Genomic DNA, 27060 nt, shown 5'->3' with positions numbered 1-27060 from the left:
GAAGATAGAAAAGATACACCGCGACTTTGGTATTATGCTGACATGCACGGCAGTCCCACACACATAAGAAGAGACTGTCCTATCGGGGTGCGTTTCAAGCGGAAAGGAATGATTTATCGAAACACGTAATATGTCTAATGCCTGATAAAAGGCCGCATAGAAATGTTCATTCAGTGGAAATACGGCTTCGTGGCCTCGTAGTTAACTGTATGTATACGTCAAAACAATTTAAAAAGGTAAATCGATTACTGTCCTGAACACTCCTCCTCCTACTTCTTCTACCTTGATTAATTACTGGCGGCACGAGCAAATATTTGAATGTAATTCTATGTAGGTAAGTTAAGCCCCGGCACATGGAGAATCATATTTCATGAAAGTGAGACGTTCCTCGTGTACGTAGATGGGGAAAACATGGAATGATGTACGGTACGTATCGAATAATTTCACTGATGCGTAGCTTTTCGACGTTTTGTCGAAAACATTCCTATTATAACAGATAACTTCTTTTTCATTTCAAGTAAGAAATAGTTGCATCGAAAATATTTCAAAACAAAATCATGCTCTCTTGTTCTTTCTAACTAAATTTCAATGAACGTTACTCCGTTCATCGACATTCAACGAAACTCTTACGGAACAGGCTCGACGATTTTTCAAATTCTTTCGTAATTTATGATGACTGTAAAACAACGAGACTCTACGCGATTAGTTAGCCGTTTTAGTCGATCCCTTGATCTCCTGAAAGTCGCGTTCATTGATGAAGATGCGGTAAAGTGTTCCGCGATTTTCGCCATTCATCGTGGGTTTCTCGTCCGATTAACTTAACTCGTAGCGATTAACATAATTCTGCCTCTCTTTCTCTCTCCCCACCTCGTCCCATAATGAACGGCGTACAATCGATCGAGGGATGGGGAAAGGAGGAAGAACGAGACCAGCTAGCCGGCAGGAAAAGAAGAACAAAGGCCAGAGAGTCGGTCGAGGTTGGACCCTTGTCTGGGTTCCGTGACGACCACGCTAGTTAATGTTTTATGGAATCGAGCAGGTCGAGAGAGTCGAACAGGTGCACGAATTGGTCCATTCGATGGACGGTCCCGCTCTTTTCCTCTACTCTTCTTCTTCTTCTTCTAGACCTTTCTTCCTTTAGCGCGTTCTTCTCAACGTCCCCCGATTCTTTGCAACGAGAGAGAGCTAGCTTCTCTCAACCTCTAATTCTCGACTCGAGGGAACAAAAACTTAATCGGTTGCTTCCTCTGCTCTCCTCTGCGAATAGAACGGCCTCCACTGGAGGCTGAACCAACGACGAAGAGCCAGCCGCGATCGTGAAGACCGAGAGGGACAGAGTGACACGCACACTGGTGTGGAATTAACTTTTAGTCGATCCAGATATATTTCTTCGGGCGAACTCGAGATCGTCCAAGGGATACGGATCTGCTTGTTTGGTGTTGTAAAAGATAGTGTCAGTCATTGATCCCCTGGATTCTCGAGTGTTAGAAGGTTTTTGCGGTCGAATGACGACACGGCTTACGATTCGAAGATATTCGTTCCTGCAAATGATAGATCAAATAAAATGGTGGTAAATATATAGTTTGTTTAAGAATTGAGAAAACTTATACTGTTTCCTTGTATTGTACTATAATTGGAAGATGGATATTACGTTAGAATCTAAGAAATTTAAAGAAAAATTCATTTTTAAAGGATCGGTTTAATAATATACATTTACCAAAACGAATGAAATCGACAGAACCAGTTTTTCATCGACCAATATCCAAATGGCCGATCGAAAATACATCTTTCGAGGCGTGTAATCTGCAGCTCGTGGATGGGTTCGACACGATTTCGATGCCGTAAAAATGGAGCCTATACCACTGCGCGCGTCAGCGCAGGAGGTATGGGGAAAAAAAGAAGAAGCAACTGCTCGAGGAGAAATCTAGCCTGAGGGGGGATCCTTTCGAGAGCTGCGTACGATCAGGATTACCTTTGGGGTAATCTTCGTATCCAGTAGCTGTAAGCGACTGCATTCATTTAGCCTGGTGTGAGTCGAGGAAGATAGGTGTAGGTGCGAGCGAGCGAGCAAGCGACCAAACTGTCGGATACAGCCGGTTTCGCGTTATTACCGGGCACGGGCCTCCAAGGTCCTTAAGGAGGAGCTTCTGAAATATGCTGATAATAGGTGGACGCCGCGAAATCTCGAGGGATAGCCGGGAATTGCGGGAAATACTTATTTGGTCACGTGAATGGATACGTTCAAGTGATTATAGAACCCGCGAAAAGTGATGGACTAATGTTAAAGCGCAACGCTACGCTGTCAAAAAACCGGTCAAATTTATCTTCTCTGTCACGTTGCTCCAATCCCAACGCGTTCATCTTTATGGAAAGTGGCCAACTTGTAATTTTCTGACTCGGCCAGCTCTCTTTTGTTTTACGATTATGTAACCCGTGAGCGGACGAGATCGGTTTGCTTAATGGCGAACCATGTGCTTCTGTTGCTTTCTTAATAATAGAAAAAAGTTTCCGTTGTGTCGTCATTGGGCGTATTTAGCGAAGCAGACATATTTTTATTGGATTTGTTTATGGTTTGGCGCCTGGATTTATTGTTCCCGTTTCATAGTATAGCGAATTTCTTAAAATCGATGTATATTCAATTAGATTCATGATTAAACTATGCGTGTAATTTAAGATAGGAGGGTTCGCACATTTATCGAGAAAATTCGACACCCGTTGGCAACCAAAATTAAAATGCGGTCTAACAACCGCCGTGAATAATCACGTAAGAGCGTGCGAGCAATCACTATGGTCTATCTGGCGGCACATCGGTGAGAAACCTATGCAAATTGAATATTAATACGCACGATGTCGCGAGGACACGGAGAAGCTCGACAACGGTCTGGCACCGATGATGTTAGCCCAATAAATAACACCTGAAATATAATACAACATACATTACCCGTGTGTAATAGGAATTCGCTTTTCGTCTCGAACCGCGCGAGAATCGCCATTGGAATCGCGTCGTCGACCATTTTTTCTCTTGACCTTTACCAGAAATAGGTACTTTGGATCTAGATAGTTGCGTTGGTCATTTAACACGACTTAACTATCCGGTGTGAATCTAAGAGAGTTGACGCAGCGCAGTCAGCGAAGACCCTGAAATCGCGGATGATTGCAGCGTATCCTTGCTGGTGCTCACTCGCACTAACTCGCTATGTCGCGCCAGCGGACACTTCCCTCGGTCCTGTCCAGATGGTAAAGTGAGAACAGTTAGCCGCGAAATTTACGGCTCTATTGACGCTGATAAATGGGATAATTCAGTCTATTTATAATTTGATGTTAGCCACGAGCAGCGCGTACGTTTCGGACCGTTGAGCCACGTATTTCGTGTCTTTGCACTAGGATTTATGGAATTAACGTGAAAACAGAGGTTTACATAGTGGACATAAGGGAGGGGAGGATTGAATTTTTTCGAGTTAATTATTTTCTGAGCAGACGTTGCTCGTATATCGTATCGGATACCGATCCATCTCGTAAAAGTCTGGACGGAAGGGCTGCGTAATTAGAGGACGAGGATCAGTTGGTTTAACGATAACGGCCCGCAGCGAGTATAACGCTTCATCGCCTGTATACGTATTTGGTTGCATTATGGATCCTGTCGAGCGGCGTTAGGATTGTTATCGGGACTTTGGAGCCGAGTGAAAGCGTCGTACAGGGTATCAACTAGAGAGAATCAAGGCGTTATTGAGAATGAGTCTGGATGAGCTTGAATAGCTCAGGTAGAGAATCACGGTCTAGTTTCGGCCGTGGTTTCGATCTCTCTTCAAACAAAATATCGGGTTAATAAGTCTTAATAATAAGTCTCCTGAAGAAAAATACTATTGTTTCTTAAATACTTAATGTTACTTTTAAATATCAGCGTTATCCTATCTGTGAAATTTATTATTTATCCATTCACGCTTCCCTGTTCTTACAGTTTGAATAATGAGAATCTCCATTATACATTTATTAAATCGTGCTACATTATAGTTCATTCATTCCGCGTAACGATTATGATGTATGAATGCACCTCGTTTCTTCTAGTAATATTAAAATGTGCGTTGATAATAAGTTGAAAGTTACTTGGTTCATTCATAAAATGTCGACAAAAAATTGTTGTGCTCCAGTTGCTGAAACTGCGCTATTTAGAAAGGATACAATTTATATATCTCGAAGACCTCTCGTGAATTAGTGCGTGTTTAGACGTAATTAAAGAACGACGTATCTCCCATTCATGCGATAAATTTAAAATTGTAAGGTATCTTTCCTGCACTGGACAATTGTTATCAAAGGCATGTACTGAAGTTATCGCTTAATAATTGACTCATGTAAAGTATACGCACGCTCGGGCGACTGCATACTTATCACTGCAAGCACTGTCGACGCGAATCCGGCGGAATCCATGCACAGGAAAACAGCTTTCATTGGACGATGAATATCATTTTTGATCAGCCAATTGGAATGAAGAATCGAAGGTCCGTTTAATCAAATCCGACGTGCGAACGTAACCAACAAGGTGTTTCACTGGGACGTAAATTATAAAAAGTCACACGGGTTGTGCAGACTGCTGAAATCGTTTTTTCCCTTGATGGCAAATTAAAGCAGCAAGGCCTAGAGTCGCGTTTTAATACCGATGTATTCGTTTCCACGCTACGCTTCTTCCGTCTCCTTCAATTTTTTCTTCTGTTCTTGCATGCTTTTTATATCACGAAACCTTTCTCACAGAGGCGAACGATCGAAATTTGCTAAATCATACTGTCTTGCAGATTTTCTGTAAAGCTTTCTTATGATATTCCTCCTCTGTTTTGAGTTTAAGTGTTTGCCTTCGATCTCGAGTTTCTATCAACTTCGTAACGCGTGTTTTGCTGATCTTGGTGCTAAGTGTGATACATTTAAAGTACAGAGTTACGTTACTAACCATGATACCGCGTTATCAGTGCGCGTTTATCAACTGAAGCTAAAATTTATGAATTGTAGTTAGATTTAATAGTGTCAGAGTTTACAAATATAATAAATGATCGATTCGTAGGCAACGTATAGGTAGGTAAGTATAAATTTTAATATCTGGTATTTGGTATCGTGATTATGTTTTTAAATGTAATTCTCATTTTAATGTCGGGTATTAGGATTTTTATTCGATATTCGTTGATGAATTTATCGGATAAGTATAGCTTGATACACCTTCGCGTTCGTAGAATATTACGATAAATTGCTCTATCCTCGATCCCTGGCTTTCTCACATTAAATTGGATGAATCGTCATTCATTCTTATACCTAACAGAAACTAGATTTTCAAGTATAAGTAGCTACATGTATTTGATAACTGGCTACCATTTCGTCATAAATTATCAAATTTGCGCAATTGACATCGCCCTACTAGATATTTTTCAAGAGTATTATTCATCTATGAGTTTAGTTTTTATTTCAAAATGTGAATTCATAGAGAAAGTAATATATTAACCTACTTACTTATCAAAGCCTTTTTAAAGGGAGAATGATAATCACGTAATAACCGAAAATAATTAAGCAGACTGCTATAAGTATTTATTAATAATGCGAACAAAATGGAATATCTTTCACACCTTGCATAATTACCAATTGTCACTCTATGTAAATATATCGTATCACTTGGATCAGCATTTCGCTAAAGGCACTATTCGTCTTAAATCTTCACGCGAGTATTCTATTATAGAATCTAACATAATAGAATTTAATCTGATATAGAATATAGAAATAAACTCGTGTCGTTATATTATTTTTGCACAAGTGGTGTACCCAGACATCCAGTCGCGATCGTGACAATGTTTCTCGGACCTAGATCCTCTAACACTCGTAATATGTCGCCGGAATTCATTCCCAATTCGAGCAAACTGCAGTGCTTTTCTTTTTTTTTTTTTTCACAAAGATTCCGTTGCTCAGCGTGCTCGGAGTCTGGGCCAAGAGACGCTTTCAAAGAGAAGCGTTCACGATCCTAATGCGATAAACCGTCGCGCAGAAATAAACCCAGCTAAAACAGAAACGGACCCGAGAAAGTTCAAACTACGGATGAGTTAGAATAGTTTGGTAAGAGTGAACGATTAAGACCTAAGTGGGAGGAAAAAGAGGAAGGAGTAAGATGCAGGAAAGAAGAAAGTATCGGACAGAAACGAATATGTCTGCAAATTGGCGACAGATAAAAAAGCGTTCGACGAAAGGGCATCGAAGAAAGAGGCGAAAGGGAGGAAGCTTTGAAGACCGATTTCGCATTCTGCAGAGAGCTAGTCAGCGGCTAACTATAAGAGGAGCTAACTATAAACCGGACTCCCTACCCCCGGTCGCTATTTCCAGCGTTGCGCTTGTCGCACTGCCAAACCCCCCTTGATCTGTTCGCATCGTTCTTCCTCTTTCTCGTCACCCTTTCGATCGCCCCTGCGACCGCGCGAACGTCGCGTTCTTAATGCTTTTCTTTCATCGTTAAAGTCAACATATAAAATTATACAGTTAGTCTGATTTTGTAACAATTGTACACATTTCATATATATTACATAATGTAACATTTGTAACATTTTAAAATTTTGTTTCAGATACAACCATACCAGTAGAGAATATCGATCAATAATGCTGTAAAACTTTGACCGCCAGTTTTTATTTAAAGTAGCAGTAAAATCGTAAGTGATTTATAATTTTTCAGAGTAATACTAGGATTATTCTAGAAACTACTACAAATTTTTATGCCCCTATAGAGAATGCATTCAATCATTAAAATCATGAAATGTTCGTTGGAAATGTTTGTTCGGAACAGTATTTTATACAAACTGTAGGTTGATTACTACGAAGACCTATTTCGCAAGACACCGTTTCCGTGATTCGTTCGCACGGCAATTTGTTAACGACCGTTTAAGCAAATATTACTTTACGAGACGCTCGACACATCGTTATCGAAGATCCAAAGAAAGCAACAGCCATTAAAATCAATCCACCATGTGACGTCAACTCTTCTTTCTCAAGACGCATTTTATTAACATACTCATATCCAATCACCTTCGTCAGTGGTGGCAATAACGGCCGTTTGCATTGCAGTTTTACAGAAATCGATTTCGTTCTTTTTTTCACGATCGCAATTGGAACGATCGTAAATTAATCAGCACTACTTGCCACGCACGCATAGAAACTCGATGCGATGAAAAGTTCGATTTGTACGATCATTGTTTTGTTCTTCAAATTCGGATTCGAAATCGTTTGAGAAAGGGCTAGAAACGAGACATGAATAGTAATATATATCTTGGACGGTCTGGAAATTCCTTAAATATTCGTTCTCAAGCGTGTAGTCGAATGCCTTCGTAAAGCACTAATTTATTTAGTAAGTGAGCAATTATGTTCACATACGTGAAAGATATGAACCGACAAACGTATAAACTAGCGGTTAATTTTTATGTACAAGAACTCCCGCAGTCATGATTCGACGTTCGCGTTCATTGAATTATGCACAATTACGTAAAAGCCCGATTATTTATCGATCGCAAGGATCTATAAATTTCCTCTTTCGTACATAGCCGATTTCAGTGCCGCCAGTAAAAATAAATGTCGCTTCTTGAATACAATTTGATAAATTAATATTGGAAACACCGACGGGTTCGGCGTGTTCGGCATGTTCCGTTTTAATATCCGATTCCTACGCTAATTATACGGTTCAATTCGTTAATAATCAAAAGACATTTGTGATGGCAAATCGGATTAACTTTCGTGTCAACGACACCACGTCCGCTGATGTCCGTATTAGCGAGCTAATTGATGTGATGCGACATTTAGGATGGAAATAGCGTGTTGGTTATTGCAGAATAATACTGAATTTAGATCGAAGACGTTAATTACCGTGACTCGTAGACGCTGTAGAGAAATTAACCTAATCACTCCCAAATTAGTTACCAACTCTCGGCCCTTTATCGATGCTGGTATGAAGTCCGTAAAAATATAAATATTTGTAATTTATTTTCAGAAAAAGCATCGTTTGAGAAATCAACGTAAATTTAGTTTCCTACGTCGTCATGATACGAGAGCGCTGATCCCATAGAAAACTCGACTAATTAAAAGTTGTCGAACACGCGTCGAAGTCTGGAAATATTCGAGCAGATTACTTCATTTACATTAATTAGAAATATTTTTTTGTGTCGATGCTTTCTGAACGAGTGTCGTGCGTTTACAGTAATATAGTGTGAAACATTTTGTTTGCGCCTTATTAAGCATTGTAGAACTATCGTTTACCGCGAGAAAGCATCTATGAAAACCGAGAGTACGCCAATTAGAAGTTATCAAACAACTACAAATGTGTTAACATATCTCGACAAATTATATTTTTTCACATTTAATCTTAATTAAAACGAGATTAAAGATCCCGAGATACGTTCAAAAGGTTTAAGAGGATGTTGCCCTGTGTATGTCGTCTTTTATTTTAGTATTGAATACAATAGTCGGATATTCCTCGGGCGAAGCTTATACACCTACTAACAACATACAGGCCCAAGATATCTCGTGATTCAGTCTGAATTTCCGGCTTGTTTAGATATTCCATGAGTCGTGCATACTATATCAAACGTAAAAGAGCGTCTATGATAAACGGATGAATGAAAAAGCCCGATCGAGCTTATGTTTCCGGAAGCAACAAGCCTCGCAGACCGCTGAGACGAGTACTAACAAATTGTTATCTCGTTATATACTTGCGTATATCGAAAGACGCGACTCGAATTTTAATTCGGAATGGCTTCTTCTTCCTCGTGGCGAGAGAGAAGCGGAATCGTATCTCGATGTTTTCGCGTTAGCGACATGCGTACGGCGTTGAATACAGGCACGTGCATAGATTAAAATTGCACGTTGGTGCGAATGCATACACATTTATATATGTAGATACTAGTGCTGATGTACGTATATGCACACAAGGAAGTTCAATTAAGCGTGGACTTGCGACGGATCGAAACTCGTGAGGTCAGTGCTCGGACCTATTTCAACGACGTTGAGCCGCTTTCATTGGCTAAATTCTATTATTTATTTACGGCTGTGCTGCTCCTCCATCGAACTTGAGAGAGCGGAAAGAGCCGAGGCTTTCATGGCTTCAAAGAGACTCTCTCATGCTATCGCGTGCGTAGTGTCGCTAACAGGTGAACGGGCAGAGGAAGATAGAAACCTTTGGAAATGGGATTAGAGATTCAGGAGGTTATCATAGAGATTCTTCCCGGAAAATGTTATCGTCGATTTTTGGAGTAATGAACTTCGAGAGCAGTTAAAAATGTTGCGACGTGCTTTTCCATTTGAAGTCCTTTGAGGTGAAAATTTCTAGGAGGATTTAGTAGTATCGCGCAACATCTTTTTTATCGCATATTTCATTTAATTGTATATTTCAATTCCATTTAGTGATATACAGAGTGAAATAATAGCAGAATGGTAATGATGTATGATATGTGATATTGTTGTAAGAAATGACAGTGACAGGATCAAATTATCATAACGATAGTTGCATTATATCGTATTTTTCAAGATTGATATTTTTGTAATTTGTAACTAACTTAAATTTTTTAGAAGATCTGTATTCGTTATTATAATTGTACAAGTTGAGTATAGGATTCCATTGGAATTTTTCATTTCATAACAATCTGAATAGTCCTCTCAGTTATGCCTCTATAAAGTGAATTAAAACGGGTTGTATCAGTAGTTTAGAATTTTCTACCATGCAAGTGGTATTGGCTTCCTGTTTTCTGTGTGTTACAAGAAACCAGACTTGTAACGATAATGTTCGTTTAAATTTTACGCATTGGTTCTCGACGTGTACAGTAGCGTGGGGTTGTTTTATGTTTATTCACCGTTTCGTCGATCGTGGAATTACATCGATGACTAAAATGTTTGATGGCAATAAAAGAAAATTCCAGACAACATTCCACGTAACATAATTTTCGGAATCACTAACGGTGACTCCTATAATTATGAATTCAAGACGAAACAGGAGGAGAGACTTCAAAGACTGAGAAATTTAATATTTGAAAATGACACGTATATTGCATTTTTCTCATATAAATATGTTTTTTTATTTCTATTCCCTTCTATTTTCTAATTTGAATTCCACATCTGAACGCACGCGCTCTTTTTTTATCTTAAATACGTTAAAGGCAAAGTCATGAAATTAACCAAACTACCTCAAACATTATTAAAATAACACCAGCAACCTGTGAATTACTTTGAAAGATACATTATTCCGCGAAACTGCGTTAAAGTGAAACGAACAAAAGGCTAAGCTCGAGTTAAACTTTTAACGAAGCTTCTTCATAAAGCAAAGAGACCTCATCGCTTTGGAGCGGCGTTTCACGTGTTCCCGGGGCAAAAAGTCAACTCAGCCGTCTAATTACAGCCGGTTCTCTAGGAATTAAGTTGGCGTTTAAAGTTTACAGGCCGCGTTAGGTCGGCCCGTTTCTCTCACGTCGGAGCGCACTGTGATTTTCGAGCGATTAACCGGCCAAACGTGATTAGAGCCGAGCGACTGAATTAGCCCCGCTAGACTCGTGGCGTTTCTGAAAAACCGAGTTCGTGCCCGATCAAGCAGGGATCGCGTGTACATCCGGTGCATCTCAGGAACAAATGTTTTTCCTGCTTCTCTTTTAATTGTTTGGTATCTTCCAGAGTTATCTTAATTGCTTTAATTAATATCTTAAATTACTTTATTCCGTTTCCTTCAAATTTTGAAAGAAAATCTTCGTTTCAAGTATTATCGAAAGAAATCATTTTAATTTCTCTAATTTATCAGTTTGATTGTAAGGAATATCAACCTTATATCGTTCCAGTAGTTGTGTTGAAATATCTCATTGCCTGTTTGCGAAAAAAAAACAGATGAATGTTGTAGAGATTGCAACATTGCAGCAGCATCGTACATTCAATAAAAAGAAATCATTGGTAATTGCAGGAATCGTATTGCAAAATCACTGGTAATTTCTGTTCCTACGTTCTGAAGACAATAGAATCTATTCGTACAAATTAAATAGAAAAGAAAGTCATCCAATGCTAAATTTAATTATACATCATTAAAAAAAAACATTCTATTAAACTTTAAATACTTCATCTCACGCATTTCCAAAAGATTTTGCTACTAAGTTTTTAATGATATTTATTTATCTTAACCCATCTATAATTTAAATATTCTTTCGAAATTTCTTCGAAAATGTAGCGACCCTTGAAACCACTTTTTCTTCTAGATATTACATAGGCTGGAATACACAGGCTAAAATGAACGTCGCGCAACAATCTCGATTACAAATTCAGTCATTACGAAATGTGAAATAATTAGCCGATGATTAAAGCTATAAACGTACAATCGAGGGTTTTAACACGCGAAAGTAAATGCACGTGCCTTCATGTATGATTCAAGATTTTATTGCCTCGATCTGTCTAAGAAAGATTCTCTAAGTTGCGAGTGGAGATTGTAAAAAAGGCAATGGACGTAGTTTTCAGGGGAAAGCATTTTATTGCAAGTAAATGGTGCATTTTCGACACGTGTCTCCTTTCAAATTCTTTCGTAAGATAATGTACGTAAAAATCAAAAGAAAATTAACACAGATTTTCGAAACTCAAGATAATTTCCTGGCAAGCTATTTCTACTCCTAAACGGTATCGTTGCGTCATAAGTTAATAAAGAGAGAACAAGTTTCTATAAATTCAAAGAGGTAGCTTTACAGCTGAAAACCTTGTTGAATATTTTTTTTTCCACTTCGTATACTTGGACGATCTCGTCGCGTGCGAGTTCTCTCAATTCGTAGTAGCTTCACAGATCGTGCGTAATTCCAGGCGAAAGGAAAATCATGTTGTGTCGTAATACGAATTCGATTCACGGTCGAACTGGCTACTGCTGGTAAATATGATGAAATTTGTGGCGGATTTTTAGTTTCAAGGAGAGATTGATACGAGTTTTTTCTGCTGGCTGAGATAGAAGTTCGAGGGTAGTTGGCTTAAGTGAGTAGATTGGCAAAGATCAACGAATATGCAACTCAAAGCTAACGAAGCTTTTGGAACTTTCTTGTATTTCTGATCGAGTTAGATTTATTATATAGTATTACACATGAACTTTCGATCGAATTTGCACTTATATGATGTGCAGTAAATGTTTCATTAATTTTCCTTTCGAAAAGAATTTTACGTAATCAGTGCAGCAGCCAGATGTGTAGAATTTGGAAGAAGTTAAACAATTGGTGTCATATTGAAAAATAGGTCAGCGGAAAAACCTGGTGAGTGGAGAACTTCAATCGTGCAAACGAAATATTGATAAGGAACTTTTTCTTCATTCACAAATATTTTATGCAGTTTTATGTACTTCCTATCGCTATGAGATTTTCTTACTGGTTGCAATTAATTCTTGGAATTATCTTGGAATCTTACAATGGAACGATGTTTCAGAAAGATATTGCTGTGGGATAGAGAGAAAAATATAAAATAGGGAGCTGCAAACTTGGCGAATCATTTTATACAGTAGCCACGCGTTATTTTTGAAGAGTCAGCGAAAAGTAAAAGATCATCTAAGTCGAACAGCTTCTCCGGAACATTTTTGTCTCTTTTTAAACCAAATTTGCAATGTCGATCATAAAAAATTTTTCGTTCGGGTACAACTGAACAGGCGACTGTTTTAATACAGAAAACGTATTATGTAAATAGTGGTTGGACGTTCGGTGGAACATCTGTGCCTCGAACTCCGTAGCGTATAATATCGAAAATTACAGACGTGGCGCAGCCTTTTGACGAGGGTCGGGGAAAGCTGAAGAAACTTCGTAGTACGTTATGTCATGTTCAATAGGGGAAACGTAAAGAGTCGAAGCGGCCCCAATGTACTAGAATGCGGAGTTGAACGTTCTTTTTTTGTTCGAAATAATAAAGGCGTAACTGGAGAGCATAGCAATGCGACGGAAAGTAGTGAGTTAATTGGAAATCGTTACTGTAAGTAAATTACCACTTACGGTGTCTTCGAGGAAATTCCCTCAGTCGATAGGTTTCGAAGGAGTAGCATTCGATGCTAAATTAGAGATTTTATTACAGTTAAGGAAATTCTTACTGAATTTATTTATGAAAATGAACTTTCTAAGAATATCGGATGACTATTTCGTTAATTCGATACATTTCGATAACTAACGGATGATAAAATAAAATAGAAGACGAAGTTGTAACAAATACGTAAACATGATACTAGTAATCATCGTGGCATGGTTAACAATATCGTGAACGCTTGAAATAAATTATATTTGTTTTGCGGATTTCTGTTTGCGATCGATCATGCAATTTCCTGATCGTGATTTAATATATTGTGTATACAGACGAATTGTTTGATAATTTGTAGCTGAATATGATAGACTTAGATTGCTCATATGGTTCCGTATCCTGTCACGTATAAAATTTCTTCCTTTTTTTAAATCGTTGCATTATCCACCGATTTACGCTTCGAGATATTCCTTAGCTTGTGTCAATAAACATCGTATATATCCTTTTTATCGTTCCTTCGGGCTTCAGTCTGAAACCGTGTCAGTTGTTTTACTCTTGTTTGACTCGGCTACATGAGTCATTTAATGTACAATTTAATGTACAAACGATTTATTATTGGTTTGGCATAACTTTAATCTAGAATAGAATTCTGTTGATAGACTAGGAATATCATAGAGCAATAAAGTAGATCATAAAGTGATATAGTAAAAAAATAAAAGATTCCTTTTTCTTGGTACAAAAAAGAAAAAAGAACCATTAGAACAAAATATTATTTTTTTCAGTACAAAATGAGTTATCGTTTTTATCGAAAATTAGTCGGTCGCGCAAACTCCGTTTACATTCCAGCGAATCCATAGCACGCGTCGGACGGTCGAGGGAAACAACGTTAATTTCTAAATTACCTAACGAACGGGCTGGCGAATGAGCGTGGCGTATAATGGATATAACGCTCCGAGTTGGACTCTCATTGATCGTGCAACGAACCATCAATTTTTCAGAATTAATTTCGCTCGAATTTTACCGGTCGGCTGGAAAGTATGCAACAAATGTTTCACCTTCTCCGTACGCTGTCGAACGACGGCAGTTGTGCGTATGTATGGTGCGCGACACCTCTTCACCGACAAGCAAGTCGAGTGAAAGTACTCGGAATTCTTGTGGCCAGTTTGAGCCGAGGGTTCGCCTCTGAAGAGGCTTACGCAACGCGTATGGTAACAGGTGTATTACCTGTGTAATAACGTGGCCGCTGCTCGTTCACACTTACGTACCAGCTACGATGTTGTGACGCGTGTAAAAATGTCGCGAACGCGAAGCTCTCGAATTACTTGTTATAGTAAAGTAGAGTAAAGCAGAATAGAGTAGCATCGAATCGAAAGAGACGGTAGGTCGCGCGATTCGAGTCGAGATAGAAACGAGAAGTTGATCGAACCCTATGCCGAAGTATCGCGAGCGTAATACGGTCTATCGGTTCGGACAATTGGGACAAGAAATATTGAAATAGATGAAAAGAAAAATAGTGGATAGAAAGGGTGTTGTTCTGACTTTGAGAGGCATAGTCCGAAGTGGGTTAAAAGATTTGAGTATCGTGAATTCGATTAAAGCTGTACCAAGGCATATATAGTCCAGAGAATTGATTCGAGACCAAGAAACATTATGACTCATGGATTGGATTATAGAAGCAGTTCTTGGTTAAAAAGAAAGTATTTGTATTGGGTGAATTCAATTAGGTTTGTGAGGAGATATGGCACAGATATTGTGTATCGAGTCAAACTTGAGACGGGAACATATTTGATGGATGCCGCATTAAGATCTATGGAGTGCAAATAATTGAATTAAGATTACGATAAGAAATACCGAAATACGTAAACTGAATTAAAAATACGTAAATCGCTGATAAGGAAAAAGTTATCGTAGTAGATGAATTAGGTTACAGAATTTCAGTTATAGGGAATTATATCTTGTAGATTTATTTCTATTGCCAATTTTTATTTTTAATTCTACCCACTTTCGCCATATCCTACAGAATGTAACGACAAACGAGACCGTGCAAAAACATTTCCCAAATAAATATCCAAAAACGTAAGTATTGCAAAAGATGCACAGGTATCGGAAGTAACGTGTGGAACATCAGCGCTCGTGCGAATCAAAATTACTTGCATCCTTTGACGATAGGATTTTTTTTTTTTTAGTCGAACGTGACATTCGAAGAGAGCGTGGTTACTCGTTGACACTCACGATTGATTTCTGGTACATTACGTCTGTCGCATTATATCAATCGGCTGCTGCTTAAATTACTGGTTGTGCAAGGAATGCGTCTGAATCTCGGCCCACAAAGCGCATACCAACATCGACGTGTCTATTGAACGCTCACGTGCAAATTGCTACGCGATTGGATCGCCCGCGTTATTTTCCCAAGTAGTCGATGGATGTGTTCTAAGAATCGAGATCGGAGGAACTTGACGCCCAGAGAAATAACAGCGTTCTATCTTATTGCATGATAGGGATGAATAAATATCTAGCGTAAAAAAATGTGGTTGTAAATTGTTTGGCAATCGTAAGGAAATATGCGGTTGTTTGTGAATAAGATAATACGGTAAAAAGTGTGTATGATAAATCTGTGTTTAATTTATGATATGAAAATAGCTTCCATTAAGAATATTTTACTTGCTACGCTTGTAACTGCGTATCTATTGTAGTATCCAGAATAAAGGACAGGCATTAATGAAAAACAGAAACAAATATTCTTATTCCTCCATGTTATAACACGCGTTCAACATTGAAGTGCTATCACTGTAATTAATATAGCCCTTAGAAAGGAAATGAAGAAGTACGTGTACAAAATCGACGGAAGCAATGGGTGAATATACCGGTAACCGATGAAACACCTACAAAGCTAGACGAGCAAACATTCGAGCAAGCTTCCCGAGCGAAGAACGATTAGAAACACCGTGACCAACGCCATTTCATTTCTCAGCTGTGTGGAATTCGTGTTAACGAGTAATTGAATGTAAAGGGGCGTTCACGCAGACTGTCGCGCCACGCTTGAAGCATCAAAGAAGAAATATCTTCAGTGCCTGCGAGAATAGCGTTCAAATTGACGATCAAAAGGCCGAATTTATAATACTATAATTTATGGCAACGACAATTAATGGGCAGATTTGTATTTATGCGAAATGACAGAGTTTTTTCGTGTGGTCTCAAACGGCCAAGAACGATCATTTCTCGCTATGGTCAACGTTAATTTCGAATTAACGTTAATGATAATTGATGCTTACTTATCCCGCATCTGCGTAAAATTGCACAGACTCATTGTGCCTTGATAGCCATCGAAATCATTATCCTGGATTCTGTTGCGAATATTCGTTTCGATTTAGTGCTTGTGACTATCAAGATCCGAGGTTGCTCTCTTTTTCGCATCGCGGACTATCATCTCGAGTATGGGCTCTAAAGTTTAACTTCTTCGACCATTTTTCGATTTTCTGTATCGCAGATCTTAACGTTCCGTGTCTTTAATCATCAACCGGAATATAAGAGTACCTAGAGATATTTTAAATCGAAGCAGTAAAATTCTCGCAGATTCTCTCGTACTAAAAATTGTGTTAAAAAATTGCAAAAAATAAGATAATACATCATTCAAGAAACGTACGTTAACCAAGATTCTTTCGAAGATTACCAGAAGGACGAGTGGTAGAAAAATGCAAGGTCGAATATTTCCTAGATGCATGCGATTGTACACGATGTATGCTTCGAACGTGGATTCTGAAAGATTTAGCGAGAATGCAGAGCCGATCGATTTACACGAGTGAAAGGATGAAGAACGTGTCTGCCACGCGTCATTGGTACGGAAAAATGATGACTGTAAATAAACGTATGCCGCGTTTCGTGCGTGATTATTACTCGATACGAGATAAATACCGAGATAAAAATAATAATATGTAGTTGTCGTTGAAAAGATTAGAGATTCAAATTGTTAAGTATACGTATTTCTGAATTATGACAAAAACCATTACGCTTTGAAGAAAAAATTTATTCACAATTTATAGATAGGAATGGAATTTCGTATTACTTACCTGCATCCAGTTATTAATGATAGAGCGATTGCGATAATTGCCGCATTAATATAGCAAGAGGACTAACGTTTTCCTTATTTACTTGTATAGAATTAGTAAAACTAAAACGGTCCGACTGAGAATAGATTTGAAAAATTATGTTTAACGTTACTTCATAATCGTTGTTCGCAGAAGTGGAGTAGCTCTGTTCGAAAGAGCGAAAGAGTGAAAATAGAAATGCGTTGTTCGCCGTGTTTGGCGAGCGTTCCGCTTAAGTATCACGGGTATTTCAACATCCGTGAAACTTCCTCGTAGATAAAGGAAAACAGATCGATCAATTAAACGTAATTAACCGGTATAGATATACGTTTCGGTTAGAAAGAGTTTTTCGAATAGGAGTGATATATCACGCGAGAAACGCAGATAAGAGAAATTGCCGATAGGTTAGCGACGAAATAGATATTATTCGCTCCTTCTATGCCATTCTTATCGATCGGACAAATGGAAAGTTCGATTAGTTCCGCGTTCGACCCGATACAAATTTCTACACTCCGCTTAAGAGAAAAATCCTTATCTGCTAATGATATTTTAAAAGCGGCACATGGAAAACTGACAGCCCTGTTTAGACCGCATTCTACAAAAAGTTATTGCAAATATGTAGTCAGTCCTAAGGTGTTAAGATAAATCTGCGGCATGTGGAAGAATTTCTAAATATGTTGCGTAAATTGAGATGAAGAGGATAAATATGATATAAGTGAATTCCGCGTTAAACTATCTTGACATGCAGTATTTAAAGACATATAGGACGTTTCATATTATTATACATATTATTTTTTTAGCTATTGAAAATGCGAATTGTTTTTCATTTAAAAGTATATCTACTATTTTATTTCTATTTTATTTTTGCCAATCAATTAGACACGCGTTTCAAAATGCGTTTAACGATAAGTAATATGTATATTAGAATGTTAATCTTGCGCACAAACTTCGAAGCTACCCTGTATACACTTTTACAATGCAGGCTGCAATTTTCCCGCGTAAAAGCATCTCCTTGGAGAAAGATGATTACATAGACGATTATACGAGCACCCGAGCAGGATAGAAATTCGATGACGTTCTACTTAACATCCACTTGGAATAAAGGATTTAACTTCCGTGATAAAATCTCGTTAGGTTTCTCCTATGTTTAGAAATTTCTCGTTGGGGTCAACTACGGAGCAGCATCTATGCCGTTCTATGAACCTAGTTATTATGCTGGCGATTTTAAAAGCGAGTAAAATTTTTGGCGTATTTTTCGTCAAGTATTACGCGAAGAACTGGAAAAATCGAAAGAATTTCCGTGACGCGAGATTTCTCCCCATTGGAAACCTGGTTCAAGTTAAACACGTTACGCTATTAGGATTTCTTTATTGTTATTGCGTGAAACGAAAGGAATTTTGAAATAAGCGTGTTGTACATACAAACTCGCTTCATAGATGTATTTAAATAGAATTTAATTCTGTCATCGTTTCTAAAGACAAAGATTAGTCGTATTTGTAGTCCACCTTAGATCTCTTCCGCGATGATCCCGGAAGCGATGCTCCTCGATCACGAAGTCAGAGTGGTAAATCAAGCGTTCGAACTTGGAAGCGATCCGTTCTCTTCCGATCTCATCTGGCCTGGGACGCGTCTGAATGTGATTGATCCCTTACGAGGCGCGTACGGCACTCACTTCTCTGACGATGATCTCTCTTCTCCAAAGGCTGGTTGTCAGCTCGCGCGGGTACATACGTGTTCTTGCGTCAGTTGACTCGGCACGTGCGTTACGTGAAATCGTGTAATAATATTCCCTCGATGGCACGATGGTGCATTGCAGTCGCACAGTAGTGGGAGCGACCGCAAGGACTTTCTCCAGTCTGAAGTGTAGTGCGTCTTGTAAGTTACTTCGTAAATTTGGTAGTTCGCCCTCAAACTCGAGACCCAACCCATTTATGTCTTCCTTTCTTTTAATCTTAATTTTAATTGTTGTCGCTGATGTACTCGGACTTCGTGGTTTTATCGGTGCGCCTCTGTAAAGCTGAATTCGAGTTTGGTCTGCGGTCCGGCGTAACCTGATCGAGGATGATGGTTAGGTGTTGCTTGTTGAAAGATTTTATGCGCGTTTCTCGGTCAATCGAGAGGGGACCTTGATCGTCGGAAGCGAGCGTTTTGAAATCACTGTTAACCTCTACGCGATATGTCTGTATGAGATATAGATGTGCAGGTACCGTTTGCTTATACGCCGATCCCGATATTGTTCGTTTAATAGGCTGGTTCAGATTTGGCAGTACAAAGCATTTCTTACGCGTATAATTAATGAGTGATTTTACTATTTCTTTGCGAGTTGTATTCAATACGCCGTGTAACGAAGATATCGTGACATGATTATCAAGACTGGGAGATGCAGTAGTACAGGTATCAATAGCGTATGAAGAAATCAGCAGAAACCGAGAAGAAAATTTCTGGTTTACGTAACTAGTCGGAGAAAATTTTTTTCCCTTCGTATATTGATTGATGGCGTTCTTAATGGCGATGAGTCCAGACAGAAAAAAGTCATTTTTCATTCCATCAATCGATTGGCGGTTTTCGAGATTCATACCTTGGTGTACCTATCTTTCTTGATGAAACGGGACAATTTATCATTATAAATTAACGACGAGAATGTTTAGAATTGCATTTCAGGTAGCAGGAAAGAAGAAACGTCTCGTTTAATTTAGATATACAAGGTTCTCAGAACATTATTTGCAAGAATTCTTAACAAAAGATATTCTTACGCCCAATAGAGAGATTAAATATTTTATCTTGATTAAACCAATTATTTAATACATAACACGAATTAAACTTACTTGTTCCGATTTAAGTCGCGCGAAAGTTTACTCTCGAGTCGAAAAAGTGGTTTAATTACACGCATTGTTTCAGAAACTAACCGATGCAGTGCAACAATGGGTTGATTTTCACTCTTGTCGAAAAATTATGTCCAAAGTTATTGAAAATGAGGAAGAAGTAGGACCGAAAGCAAGAGATAAATCCAAAACTCGAAAGTGGTCACTCTCGGTTAATTAGCCAAATAAAACGATACTTTTGGTGACTTTTGAAAGTTTTGATTAATGTGATTTTTTTGTACAACGAGGAAATCGTAAAACACTCGAGAATAAAACGTCAATTAGCAACACGTGAAATCGAATCTGCCGAGTATAAAAGTAATGATCGATATCTCATTTAGGAAAGAAATTTTATTGCTGATTAACTGTCACAATTCCTACATTTTATTAACTTCGTATTTTATCGTTCCATCTTCCTTCTCTTAACTATCGTTTCTCGTCTAATGGAAAGCGAACAGTGGTGTGACGTAGCGATCCGAATCTACGTAAAATTTGGAAGCAGTGTTTTGAAGAAAAAATATCATGAAAAATGCCTTTTCTCCAAATTTTTGAAAAATTCCATGCATTCCAATAAATAGATTTCTAATCCATCATATTCGCAGGTTCGAGTTATTATACCTAATTAGCAAATGCAGAGTCCGTTATTTTCAATTACTTTCCAACATGTTGCGAGCTTATAATTTTTTATGGTAGGCCTAGAAATTTCCGAACGCAATGTGTGACACATCCAAAAAGGCTACAAATGCTTTTAAATACTTAATTACTCCCCTACCGTTCTCTTTCGAGTGAGAACGATCTAATTTCTCGTGAGCCGGCGATTGTTGAACATCTCTAGTGAGAGAGGGAAAGAGGAGGATAGCCGAGAAATTTTCATTTTCCATTTCACAACTCGCCTCGTCATTCATCATTCTTAACCATTAGTTCCGTCCATTCGCACCGCGTATATGAATATTTAACGAAAGCGTTCTCGAGGCTCGAAACCGGCCGATTCGGCTTATCCTTTCATCGTGGCCGGACGCTTGCCGCGTTTCTAAGGTACTTCGGCATTCGGCAGAATTCCAAAAAGGAAAGCTCCCTTTTAATAACGATGAAAACGGATACGCTTTCTTCGATACAAATAAAAAATTTCAATCCAACCGGGTTCTCTGTCGCGTATATTGCTTTCGTGCACGTAAAACGCATTTGCGACGATCAATACATATCAATATCAATACATACGATCAATACCGCGGATTAGTACAACATAAAGCTTCTGGCCTCGGTACCATTTTGTTTGCCACGACAGATGTACGAGTAGCGAAGATGTTCAAGAGAGCTCGCGCGTACATCGTTTCGCTCATTTTTTACCATGAAATGTTCCATAAATGTTTTAAGAACGTTCGTTGTAAATTGGCTTTTAATAGTTACTACCGACTTTCGCTTAAAGTAGACATTGTAGGTGTAATTGTAATTTCAGTCACGAAGAATCGTAGGTTATCTACGGTATATTTCAGCGAAGATGCAGCTTCCTTCTTTCTCCAGCATGGTTTCTGTCAACAGCCAGTCAATTGTTACATGCTTTCTCCTGCACGTAACTATGATTTCTAAATCTTGTACGATGAATAAAAGATGTACTCGCGTGATAGATATCCTTCCGCTCTTTTTGAAAAGTAAAAGGAATTCGAATCTTTTATTCTAGCTTTCCGTTTCTTTATTGAAATACGAATTAACGCTTGGGCTAGCACGTAATTCAAAAGTAGTTACTTTCAACATCGGCTATCTACCCTGTCAAATATTGTCACAAAATCATAACCTAAAGCGACAGAATCGCAGCTGTAAACCGGCAACAGCGTCGATCGGTTGAAAGCCTACCGTCGTACGCAATTATAATTGGCGCGACGTATTCCTGTCGAAAAAGGGTTTCGGCCCTGTTCAAAGATCTGGCATGTCGATTTCGCGGCCGCTGCCGGTTCCGTGGCTTGCGATCTCGCGATGAGACCGGTCACACGTCGACCAATAGACACGAGCAACGCGTCTTTGAGTGTCTGACAGGTGGTTTCCGCGCGAATTAACGACTCTTTGCGGTTATCTGGTGCGCGCGTTAATTAGGGGACCGGGGCGTCCGACACGCGTCTTCTTTCCCGTTGGAACGAGAGTTTAACTCGTCGACGCATCCATAAAAAACAAACGTGCAGCCTGTCGAGGGATACAAGAATCGATCTTGATGCGCCGGTCTGTCTTCATCGTCGAACGATGATCGACGATTGTTGCCTCGAGGAAGTCCGCAAAGTCGAGAACTTTTGGAATAAAGAATACTGATTCAGATGTTCCTTTAGATGCCCTAAACCCTGGAATGAGGTATGATGTTGATAAGACTGTGTCGAGATTTGATTGGTTTGGAGCATAGGCAATGCGTGTTTACATGGCGTTTGCTCGATGTCAGCTGAATTTCTTTACTCGATTAATGTTCCTTTGCATTCTCAAACATAGACGGCACCATATTTGTATATGTGGTAGTATCATCGTCAATAACATGTATTCCTTCCATGGAAATGCATTTCCTAATTTGCACTAAAATCCGAATATAGCAAGTGCAAACGGTATTTAATTGTCTACCTTATCAAAAGTAACTTAAATTTAGAAGGCATAATAGTGTAGCGATTGAAAACAATACGTAATTGTCATTTACAATCTGTGAGCTCTTTCTGAAAATAATTGGTGTTTACTCGAAATATCAGGTTCTCCAGTTCAAGTGAAATTTATAATCATGTCACTATCCACGTCCTTAGTCACGACAATATCGTTGAACTGTCTGATATAAAGCGAAACAATGAGAGATTCTTCGCGCTCGTAACAAGAACTAGTCTCAAGAGAGCTTTCTTACGAGACAGGGGAAGCCTTTTAATCGATACGAGTCGGGTTATCGCGATCTAATCAAAAATCTTCGTGGACTAAGAAAGTATCCGTTACTATTTGGAATTATGAAGTATAAACAGTATAAATTAGGTACTATATATAACTACATGGAGAATAAATAATTAATTTTTTCTTAATTCGTATCAATTATTTCTAACGCACTTGTATAGTTCTACGATTTAACGCTACCGATAAAAGGATATTTCACTTACATTCTAAGTATACAGAGTTAAATCGAATTCATTCATCGGAAACTATTATCACCGTTGAAATTGGCTAATTAAATTGAAGATACACTGATTTTGATAAAGATTTCACGCGTTGATTAACCGTCCTTTAAATGGATAATCAACGATCGTTAAGCAGTGTAGCAGCTTATTCCGCAGAATTAATCGTTTTCCATCAAGCTGCGTGTAAGACGTTCGACCGAGTGCAACCCGAATGCCGCGGCTTCACCTATTTTAGATGGTCTTCGACTATTTGCATTACAATTCGAGCCATCGACATTCCGTTTCACTCGATTCGATTTTATTGTTTCGTCGATGAAAATCGCAGATGCAGGAATAGCTATATACCGCTGTTAGCTATCAATTTATTTACTCACATATTTAGTTACCGATTATTAAAACCGGTTGAATCGAAAAAACGGCAACAGCTTCGATTTTCATAAATTTTTTCACCTACGTTTCATCTGATTTCCCGCAGACTGTATGTTTGTCGCGATTCAGATGTTTTTGAAAACGCGGAGGCCCTCTTAAAGAAGCGACGCAATCTGTCGGTTGTGCGACGCAAGTTACAGTGCGTGGATGTTCACGCGTCGCAGACACGATACACACGTCGACAGGAACGAAAAAACCGCGCATGAATTAATTTCGTGCCTGGAGTTTGCGAGCGAAGAATCTGACGTTTTGAATGCACGCGCCGTTGCTCCGCGAAATCGCCGCGACGAACATGGCAACGAAAGGGGATTGAAACCGACAGTTCGTCGACGGTACCACGCGAGCGTGTTCATAATTGAAAAGCAGAAAAATGAAAATTGAAAGTGCCGGGCCATTACGGCAACCGAGGGAACGGCGGTTGTTCGGAGTTTTCTCTTTACTCTTGGCAGCGGTTCACCCCGCGATCACGTAAAATGCAATCTACATTGTGATCGATAATGTACTCCTTAATGAAACGTCGGGATGAATCAGATAGCTCTTTGACGGGCCTTGCAGCCATATTTTAACAATGCCACAGGAAACTCTCTCGTGCTTTATGTGCTTTGCGAAATGTACGGCGTTTAAATTTAATTTTTTTTTTTAACATCTTTTATGTATCACCGCTTTGAATCAAGAATTTCTTATGGTACAACACACCGTGTAATATAAATTGATTGTTTCTTTCAAACGATATAAACGAAGAAGAAACAAGGCAAAACGATTACTTTTCCAGACCAATGACCGTCCATTTACCAAAAGGACCGATCCAATGAATCGAGCTATTATCCAACCAGCAAATCCGCATCTTCTCTCGGCACCTACTACTGTCAATGAGCGTCGCGCGCAATATCGCATTCGTTACGGTTGAGCAAGAAGCCTAGATTATTTTGCTAAGAATCGATGGAACGATATATGTAATTTAGCATCGACAACGTAAGAAACGTGGCTGGTGACGGATGTCCGATGATCGTAGACGATCTCCCCTCGATGTGCATCTTGTTAACATTGAAGGAACCTCTTCCTGAACGTTGGTTTTGTTGATGAAATCAGGCCACTTTCACTGCAAAACGGTTTAATTTACGCTAGAGACGAGAGAACGGCAGCCAACGTCGGGAAAGGAAGAGCCGGAGCAAGACAAGACCGGGAGAAGAATAAGGAGGTCGACGCGATACGCCACGGCGTGGTGCGGCCTTCCTTCTCGCTCATCGAGCTAATTGACCGCGTAGAAATACCAACGTTACGAGAGTTGGCGACAGAAAACGCCCCCTTTATGCGTGCCTTCTGTAATTGTAAGAAAGAGGCCACAAAGTACGCTCCGGGTTAAATGGAAGTTCGTAAGTCGAGGGAGGATACGGGAAACCGTACTACGATAAACGTGAATTCTTCTTTACGCGGTAACAGGGAGACGAGCTTAATCATTTAATTGCCAATTTCTCTACCGCCTTTCGACACTTTAAACTATCGTTACGTGCTGATTTCATTAGAGATTTAGTCGCTTTATTTGGCTATACCGTATAAGAAAGTTTCTTAGTATATTTCAAAGATGGAACTTCGACTCACGAGATGCCTGGTTCGAAGAATCGTCAAGAATAAATGTAAACCAGTTCGTGAGGTATCTCGTTCGCGAGGTGAGAAATCTCGATTAATAATCGAAGAACGTTTATTATACACCGCAGTACGCTGGGGAACGGAAACGAGAAAAGAGCAGAGTGGGGCGGGTTGCGTGGGAGGGTTGCAGGAACGGGACGTTCACACCGAGAAAGACGTTCTGCCTCGTCTCTTTCTGCCGGGAGTTCCGTTGACCGTTGCCTTGTGTCTCTCGGCTGTGCATTAGACTCCTGACCGTACAACCAGAGGACCTTGGTGAAGGAAAATAAATAATAGCGAGCGGCCTTCGTACCCGACCGCGAGGAGAGAAGTTAATTGCTCTCCATGCAGCCGCGCTACCGCCGCGCCGCGCCGTTCGAAAATAATATCTTGCGATCGCCGTAATGCCCCTATTACACGGGACGTTTACACGGCTGCGATCTCCTATTTTTGACCGTCGCTTTTCCTTCGTTTTCGCCAAGTTCGATAGCTAGTGCGACTATTATCGTCCACATCGATACGATTGTCAAATACTTTACTTGGTTAAGCTATACTACTGAGTTAATGTAAAACAAAGACACCCGGACAATATACTCGAACGTTAATAACGTAATTTCGTAGCCGCGTTATAGTACCAACTCGATCTTGTCACAATGATGATATGCGTTTCATAACCGCTTATTCGCTAAAATTTTTTAGTTATGGTTGAACAATTTTATAGATTCTTCGGTCGTATGACAAAGATTGAATATATGTACATAGAGAATTCGGAGAGAATAACGGAAGAATGCAGTGAGTTTTTCGCTTGTTTGTTGCAATTGCAAGTTATGGCGAACTTCGAATTCGTTCTTGCGTCAAAGTGGAAGACTTTCAATAGAGTCTTCTAAGCTAAACCTCAATATCGAAAAACGCTGGAGTTGCAAACATTCGTTTCCATTTAATAAAAAGCGACGTTTAGATAGTACGATAGTATCGCTTTCAAATTATTCGAATTGTTGAAACTTCTTGTTTAAAGTTTTGTAAAAGATGCTTAAAATGTTATTATAAACTTAATCTTTTCCAATAAAAGAAGTCGTATACATATAAAAAACGCAAAAGGGTTAATTTTACAGATACAAGTGTGCGAAAACCTTGTACAGAATTCAAGAGATTCTCTTTTAATTCCCTCATTTACGATACTCCAATTAGAGCAGTGTACATCGACGAAATATTAATAATCCCGAGATTACTGGTGGCTTCGTGTCGGTCTCGTGCTCGTATCATTGCATTCGGCACGACCTTCGAAGTGCATTGAATAGGTTCTTGCTCTCTTAGCTGTATGACGAAGCTTACACGGGTGCACGCTCCAACAAGAGAAACAGCCGGCATGGAACAAGTAAACGAAGGAAAAAGTCGAGGAAAAAGTTTCAGCATATTCCGTGTCATCATCCCGTTGAGCGGACTTTTCTAGATCTCGCTTTTCCTACGGTTTCAATTTCCGCGGAAACGCATATCCATGGAAAATCATGGCAAATTGTTGGCGACGCGTAATATTTTTACAAATAGTTTACGATATTTACGTCGGGAGTTAGATTTTATTTTTCTGCATTTTTCAGTTATTTTCTTGCTATCTCTCTAATCGGATTGCAGTCAACCATAATATTTATTCTGATCAGAAAAGGAAAATCCTGTTATAGAGATTGAACAAACATCGATAAAAAAAAAAAAAGCAAAGCATGACGCATCTACGGGAGACAACGGTTATCTCTTCCGGCTATGGTTTTTCTATTTTCCACGTAGGTTCCTCTTTTTTTCGTTTCAAGTATTCGGTGAACTACGCTCCGAAACACGAGAACGTATATAACGCGCGCGTTATTCTTTCGAACGAATTTGATCGCTATGATTCGAATCGGTCGGTGATTTATATCGAGTTCATCGTTGCCTCCCATCGAATCG

General features: G+C 39.2%; 1 protein-coding gene across 3 annotated transcripts in view; it reads left to right on the top strand.

The window, feature by feature from the left end:
• The window catches only part of LOC139988964 (uncharacterized), a 78837-nt gene that overhangs the window by 36529 nt on the left and 15248 nt on the right, over nt 1-27060 (top strand). The window contains exons 1-2 of one of the 3 annotated variants that reach the window (XM_072006787.1): nt 6384-6500; nt 6585-6668. The exons of 1 other annotated variant lie outside the window; for it this stretch is intronic. The gene's annotated coding sequence lies outside the window, so the exon portion shown is untranslated. Of the gene's footprint in view, nt 1-6383; nt 6501-6584; nt 6669-27060 lie in introns of those variants that run through there. One more of the 3 variants, XM_072006786.1, reaches the window with a different exon arrangement.

This window comes from Bombus fervidus, chromosome 7 (assembly GCF_041682495.2).
Source record: "Bombus fervidus isolate BK054 chromosome 7, iyBomFerv1, whole genome shotgun sequence".
NCBI lineage: Eukaryota > Metazoa > Arthropoda > Insecta > Hymenoptera > Apidae > Bombus > Bombus fervidus.
The sequence above is the reverse complement of the archived record's forward strand: the minus strand, read 5'-3'. Positions and strand labels throughout refer to the sequence as shown.